Source organism: Peromyscus californicus, unplaced genomic scaffold (assembly GCF_007827085.1).
Source record: "Peromyscus californicus insignis strain IS unplaced genomic scaffold, ASM782708v3 Scaffold_16__1_contigs__length_79575227, whole genome shotgun sequence".
Taxonomy (NCBI): domain Eukaryota; kingdom Metazoa; phylum Chordata; class Mammalia; order Rodentia; family Cricetidae; genus Peromyscus; species Peromyscus californicus.
Window position 1 is genome coordinate 40,997,613 of NW_026294458.1, and position 7,205 is coordinate 41,004,817.

Sequence of the window (7,205 nt, forward strand, 5' to 3'; positions counted from 1 at the left end):
ATTATAAGTGTATGGAGCACAAGGAAGGAAGGATGGCCCTTTACTGTTCAGTGAAAGCAATTGAGAATGTACAGCATGATTCAGCATTAACTTCTCCTTTAACCTGATGTCTAGACAATAGTCAGGGTACCAGCCCTTTTTATGATAAGGCTTGTCTACCTACAGCTTCAAATGGCGTGTTCTGAAATAGCCTTTCCTGATTTGGGGCAAGGATGCTGGGGGAAAACGAAGGAACAAAAAGAAGAAACCCCTCTTAGTTTAGACCACACCAAATCTGGGCTTCCACTCTCGTATCCAACTCAGGATTTGCTTCTGGCCAGTGGACTGATGGGCAACAGGAAAATGAGAAACCTGAGGGAGGCTGTGCTGGGCTCTCCTCCAACTCTCTTCAACCACAGTGCTTCCAATGGTGAAGGGTTCCTGGATGCCAGTGCTCTGAAATGTAAAACAAGGAGTCCCCGACCTTGCCTACAGCTCTTTGAAAACTATTTTTGTTGTATTTTCTGAATACTGATGACAGAAAACAAGCAGATAGTGGACTTTATAAAAAGCATGTGCTACTTTCCAAACACCAAGAAGACTTAGGGACCTAAAAGAAATTTTTTCTTGTTGTGGTCCCTACCTGCCAAAAAGCAGGGCTCCCTGGGGTTCATGGGCTTTTTAACTTCTTTCTTTATATAGAATCTCTCACTGTATGTAAGGAGAAAAGGACTCAAGAAACAGGTGTGTGTTGCCTTGCCTGTGTTTGAGGCCTTAGGTTCAATGAAGGTGGTGGTTTCTCTCCACGACAATTTTTCAAGGGAAATCAAAATGTAATCAAATACAAATCACACACACACACACACACACACACACACACACACACACACACACACACACACACACACACCCCAAAGGAAAGGAAAGGAAAAAATAGAAACTGTTTTCTAGAATATGTTTCCCAAGGTTGAAGCAGGGGATCTGCCCACATATAACCTTTTAGGGTGTGTACATGATGGAGTTAATTTCCAAAGGAAACAGGACCTTACCTGTTCCCCCGTGATTTACATGAATGAATTACCCAAAACAAACCAGCAATTAAAAAAAAATAGCCAAAAACCACATTCACATTTGTCTGGGAATTCATGCTGGGAATGGCCTTTTTGGAACTGTAACAATGAAATGGTAACATTTTGATCATTTTAATCATCATTCATAAATCACTGACAGCTCTGCCAAAGTAAATATATTTGCTTTGGGTTAAAATGTACCAATTTTCTACTTTGAAATAGTGTTTTCCTTTTTGCAAAAAGCCAGATAATCAACACACTGGAATTTGAATACAACAAAATGTTCCCTGGGCTTCAGCTCCAAAACTTTTTTTGTTGTTGTTTAAAATGATGGATTTCATTTGCCTCTGAGAGTTAACAAATGTTAACATATTGCCTCATTTGTTCCTTTATTAAAAGAAATAAAATGTGTGGCTGTTGCTGATGCCTACCTCTACTTCTTGCTTCCTCTTAGTTACATATTTCTTCTTTTTTTTTTTTGAATTGTTCTTGAATAGAGGATGTATCAGATATTATACTGATAACAGATACTACACTTGATCTTAGCCAAAAGGCCTAGAAGCGATATTTCTTAAAGAAAACCTCAAGGCCATAGATGGTCACAGTGCAAAAGAATGCAGGCTAGGAACTTAGAATTCAAGTTACAGATCAGGGATTTTGACCTTTCACTGTACCTATTTACATCTTTCCACAGAATGAACATTGTATCTGATACTTTAAACCTGTTTACAAGGACACATTCTGACAAATCCCTTTCTACATCTTGTGTTTTTATTATCTGTTAAAGCTGAGCTCAGAATCACTTGAGCATAAACTGGTTCCTTTCTATTCCTTTTTAGAGAAGTACTATTGTGTTGATGGCTCCATTCTTTAAGGCAGGGGGACTGATTTCCATACCAAGGTGTGGAATAATTTTTTTAAATCATCATAATTTTATTAATTTCTCAGTGAGTGAACTATGTAGGGCCACATGACATGATTCCTCTCAAAATACAAAGAAATGGCTTTATTTGCTGACAAAATCTGTTGTATATAAATGGGGCACCTAGAAATTCGCACAGGAAGTTGCCTGAAGGTAAAAACACACAACAGGGATTGCTGAGCAGATATATCAGCAAAATACGGAGAGGTTATAGTAGTAACTTATCACCAGGTAGGTGATGAGTTTGATTTGAGCAAAGGTATTTCTAGTTTTAAGCCAAAATAGCCATATTTTTGTTACTTAGCAAAATATGGATTTTCTTTGAGCATTTGAATCACTGAATACTTCTACAACACACATATTTCTTAGTTTGTGGCCACTTCAGGAAGATCAGTTACTTCCTGAAGTATGTTGCATCAGCCACCCTTCTCTTGTCTCCCTATATGTATTTTATATCTAGATCTGTTGGGTTGAGGACCTAAGATATGAATATCTTCACCTACAGTAGATATTCCAAAATCCTCCAAAGAGCTGAAACTATTTACACTCCAAAGTACTTAAGATACTTTCTTATTTATGAATTTCTTTCCCAAGGATATTGCCAATACTGGCTATTTTCATCCTTTTAAGTTTTGCCAACATGATTAAATTGTATTGTCTTACAATTTAATTTATTGCTTTTGTTTGAGTTTCCATATGAACACATGAAGTTTAGGCAGTCATGTTGGTGAGATTTTATGGACTTAGCTTTGGTTATTACTAAGAGATATAATATCACAGCAAACTCCCCGATCCTCTGGCTCTGAGGGTCTTTCCTCTTTGTGGTAGTTTGAACAGAAATTACCCCCATAGACTGATGTATTTGAATGCTTAGTCATTAGGGAGTAATGTACTTGATAGGGATTAGGAGGTGTTGCCTAGTTGGAGTAGGTGTGATCTTGTTGGAGAAAGTGTGCCCTGGGGGTGGGCTTTGGGGTTTCAGCAGCTCAAGCTAGACCCAGTGGCTCTTCTCTCTTCCTGTAGCCTGTGCATCGGATGTAGAACTCTCAACCTCTCCAACATCATTTCTGTCTATGTGCCACCATGCTCCCTGCCATGACAATAATGGACTAAATCTCTGGAACTATAAGCAAGCCCCAATTAAATGCCTTCTTTTGTAAGAACTGTCATCATCATGATGTCTCTTCACAGCAATAGAACAATGACTAAGAAGATGGTGCCAGGGACTAGGGTATTGTTGTGATAGGACTGAACATGCTTTTGTTTGGAGGAATATGGAACACTTTGGGACTTTAGACTACAATAGTGATTGGACACTTTAAGCTGGAACTAAGGGGACATCTTAGTAGGAGCATGGGAGGCAGTGGTGCTGAGGGTTATTTGAACTGTAGGAGCCTAGGTCAAGAAGTTTCAGAGGGAAAGAATATTAGTATGTGGCCTAGAGATCATTCTTGTGATATTTTGGCTAAGAATGTGGCTTTTTTTTCACCTTGTCTGAAAAATCTGCCTGAGGATAAATTGAAGAGTTTTTTTGGATTAACAGCATTGGCAAAAGAGATTCAAAAGAGCCTGGCATTGACTTCATGTGGTTATTAATGGCCAGTGTTATGCAGATCTATAATGAAAAGGAGCAAAGTGATCAAGGAAAAATACAAAATGTACAATTTGATGAGAAATGGAGCACCAGGAAGTGTAATGTAGCTCAGTCCAGGGCTTAAAAAGATAAAAAAAAAAAAAAAAAAAGCATAAGCCTGATGCTAAAAGTAATAAAGGGAGTGGTGATCTCAGGGAAAGACCCCACCCAGCAAAGCTTCCTACTTGTGGAAAGGAATTAAAGAAAAGCTTAAGCAGTGAAGAAAACCATTAAAAACAGAAAGCTGATGAAAATGTATTTGAATCAGGGGGCCGAGTTCCACTCCTAGCAAGCAGCAGAACTTGGCAGCTTCAGCCACATGGTTCTGGCTTTAGAGTCAAGAATACAAGAAAGGGGTTATGAAATCTCCCTCTGTGACTAAGAAAAGCTGCTGAGTCTAGATGTGTGTCAGGGGTGTCCCTGCAAGTAGATCCAGAAAGGACATTGTATGAAACTGAAGGTGAAGTCTGGATTGACTTAGAGACCTCAAGATGTTGGAGATGCCAGAGCCATGGTTTCCTTACTAAGGAAAGCTGGAAACTGGGTGTGGAACAAGCAAGAGAGAGAAGTGTGTTACAGTCAACAAAACTGAAAGGAATTGGAAATCTGAAGAACCTTTTGGCATCAGACATGGAGAGGCAGAGTTTGGAGTTTGCCTTGCTGGTTGTAGGTCGTGCTTTGGTCCAGTATTTCCTCACTATGCTCCCTATCCTCCCTTTTGGAATGGTAGTGTATATTCTGCGCCATTGTGTCTTGGGAGTATGTTATCTGCTGTTTCATTTTGATTTTACAGTTAAGAGATTGCCATGAGTCTCAAAAGAGACCTTGAACTTTGGACTTTCAAACAGTGTTGAGACTATTATAGACGATGGGGACTTTTGAAGTTGGACTGAGTGCATTTTTTGCATTTTGATATGATTACAAGCCAATGGGGGCCATGGAGTAGAATATGGTGGTTTGAATAGGATTTTCCCCGTAAGCTCATAGATTTGAATGCTCATTCATTAAGAAGTATAACTACTTGATAGGGATTAGGAAGTGAGGCCTTGCTAGAGTAGGTGTGGCCTTGTTGGAGGAAGTGTGTCACTGGGGTGGGGTTTGGGGTTTCAGGGGCTCAAGTCAGGCCCAGTGAATTGTCTCTCTTCTTGCTGCCTGTGGATACAGATATAAAACTCTCAACCTTTCCAACACCGTGTCTGCCTGTGTACCACCATGCTCCCTGACATGAAATAATGGACTAAACCTCTGAAACTGTAAAAAAGCTCCAATTAGATTCTTTCTTTTATAAGAGTTGTTGTGATCATGGTGTCTCTTCACAGCAATACAACAATGACTTAGATGGTACCCTTCTTCCACAATGTTCCCTGAGCCTAAACACAGAAGTTGTGTAGTGATATGTCAGTTGGGACTGGACTCCACAACTCTGCATTTTGATAGGTTGTGGTTTTCTGGAACAGTTTCTGCCTGCTGAAGAGAAATTTCTTTGATGAGGCATGAGAGCCTCTCTCTCTCTCTCTCTCTCTCTCTCTCTCTCTCTATATATATATATATATATATATATGTATATATATGTATATATATGTGTGTGTGTGTGTGCTTGTCTTCTATAATTTCATTGTAGTATGTTGTTCTAACAGAATCTTATGTGTATATATTTACTGCTGACCACTTAGAATTGAATAACCTCTCAGGAGGCTTGACCCTGGAGAAAGCTGATTATCCCTCTCTCATCTGCCATTGATTGTCTGTGGCTCTGGATCTAGAGGTGGGACCTTGTAAAATTTGCTCCATCCACATTGGCATGTTAACTTATATGTTCATTATGCAGGTCTTGTTTAGGCAACTACATTATTGAGATTTCATGGGTGCAGCATCCCTGCATTTCCAGAAGATACTATCCAGTAGCAGTCATCCTGGTCCTATGGATCTTACACTTTTTTCATCCTCTTTTTATGATATTCCCTGAGACTTAGGTATAGATGCTGCATGGTCACTCATTCTCTGCATTTTGACCTAACATGGATCTTTTTAGTAACCTCTATCTGTTGTACAATAGATAGAGCTGTTGAGCTTCTTTGATGAGGTGAGAGATACACTCAGCTGCATGTATTACAGTGTGCTGGCTAGTTTTATGGCAATTTGACACAAGCTAGTCATCAGAGAGGAGGGAGTCTCTGTTGAGAAAATGCCTCCTTAAGATTGGGCTATAGGTAAACCTAGAGACCATTTTCATAACTAGTAGTTGATATGAGAGGGCCCAGTTCACTGTGAATGGTACCAATGTGGGCTGGTAGCCATGGGTTCTATAGGAAAGCAGACTGAGTAATCCATGAGGAGCAAGCCAGTAAGCAGCAATCCTCCATGTACTCTGCATCAGCTCCTGACTCCAGGTTCTTGCTGGGTTTGAGTTTCTGCCATGACTTCCTTCAGTGATTGACTATCATATGGAAGTATAAGCCAAATAAACCCTTTCCACCCCAACTTGATTTTTCCCATGGTGTTTAATCACAGCAATGATAACCCTAACTCTGACAAAGGAGATGAACTAAGAATACAGTTATAAATTGTATTGGTTTAGGAAAATGGCGGTAGAAAGTTGTCCTCTAGGATCTATAGATTCTCCATCCAGGGGTGGGTGGCTGTGTTTACAGAACCAGCCATGAAATCTCCCCTATTGAGAAGGCCTTAAGTCCAATTCCACAGCTGTTAGTTACCTCCAGTATATAAATGCCACTTTTGAACAGTTGGTGATATCTTGCCAGGCCAATTGTTATTGTGATTCATAGGCTTAATTGCTAGGTAGATTTTTTTTTATTGCTCTTCTCCTTTAGCTACTCACATTGCATCTTTATATTCTGTGAGTGCTAGTCCTCAGGAAAGAGGATTCCAGATCAATTCCAGCTCAATCCCCTCCAAGTCTTGTGTCCAAAGCATGTGGAATCTTCAGCAATGGGGTCTTAATGTGAAGTTCTGGGAGACAACCCAGATATATATAGGAAATTACTTTCTAAATACATGTAGTTAAAAATATCTCTGCATCTAAGTTCAGTTACAAGTAAATTATCTTACATCCTGAATTACTAAATATTTGAAAACTTATATTTTCCTAAAAATCTATAACATGCACCATGTTTCAATTTTTTAAAAAATGAACTCAGTTATATTTAATCAAATTTTAGGAACTTCTCTTTTATATATCTATTATATATGTATATATAAATGCATATGTATTTCATAGTGATTATATGTAAAATTCTAACATAAAAATTGAAATCATTAGCCAAGTAGAGATTATAATTCACACTCATTTTTGTCAAGCTTCCACCTTCTAATTTTTTCTTTTGTTTCTTTTTTCTAATTTTTGTGATCTATGGGGATTAACTCCAAGGCCTTCCCTGGTGATAAGCAGCTGCTCTCCTGATGTGTTACCATCAACCCCTATTATATTTATTCTTAAATAGCCTACCTATTTAAGGGTCTGGCTGAGAAAACAGCACTGAAAAGGACTCTGAACTGAAAAAGATTGGAAGAGTCTCAGAGCAAGACACCATCACCTTTCACCCTTTGTGTGATGTATAGCTGTAAGATACTTCTGTGACTT

The 7,205-nt window shown here is 39.0% G+C and overlaps 1 pseudogene; it reads right to left on the minus strand.

The window, feature by feature from the left end:
• Positions 1 to 1,505: 1,505 nt before the first annotated feature.
• On the minus strand, positions 1,506 to 1,615 carry LOC128112322 (uncharacterized; annotated as a pseudogene).
• Positions 1,616 to 7,205: the final 5,590 nt, after the last annotated feature.